The 530-nt window shown below is 33.4% G+C and overlaps 1 protein-coding gene across 14 annotated transcripts in view; it reads left to right on the top strand.

Annotated features, from left to right (window-relative positions):
• LOC110278072 (uncharacterized) overlaps positions 1–530 on the top strand; it is a 25,755-nt gene that overhangs the window by 20,066 nt on the left and 5,159 nt on the right. The gene's annotated exons all lie outside the window — the stretch shown is intronic.

Raw genomic sequence — 530 nt, 5'->3', positions numbered from 1 at the left:
TTTTTTGATATGAGACTAAGTTTGGTGTAATGCTGGCTTATGGAATTTGGGGGAGTTTTACATCGTTATGACGGCGTTCAGGTGAAGGGAAGAAATCGGACAGTCCGATTTATTGCAGTTGAAAGGGAACACAAGAGGGAACACAAATCGGACGGTTTATGGAAGGCAGTGCATGGAAATCGGACCCACCGATTTCATGCTTTACATTCAAATTTTTTTGGGTCCAAAGAAATCGGACCAAGCGATTTCTTTACAAGTCATAAAATCGGACCCAGCGATTTCCAAACCATCACACTTACGTAAAGCACCATATACTCTCATATTCATGTGATACTCCATCTTCTTTCCAATATGAAAAATAAAAAAATGTAAAATGTATCTCTTTAAATTAATCAAATATTAAAATTAAGCTATCTTATATTTATAAATTTAAATAATTTAAAAATAAAATAACATCTAATTGATTATTCATGTACAGTCAATCATGCTTGTACTCCTCCATAAACTCTAATTTCTGATGTTCATTCATA

The sequence above is a fragment of the Arachis duranensis genome, chromosome 2 (genome assembly GCF_000817695.3).
Source record: "Arachis duranensis cultivar V14167 chromosome 2, aradu.V14167.gnm2.J7QH, whole genome shotgun sequence".
Taxonomy (NCBI): domain Eukaryota; kingdom Viridiplantae; phylum Streptophyta; class Magnoliopsida; order Fabales; family Fabaceae; genus Arachis; species Arachis duranensis.
Note: the sequence above shows the minus strand (reverse complement) of the source record. Positions and strands in the feature narration are given on the sequence as shown.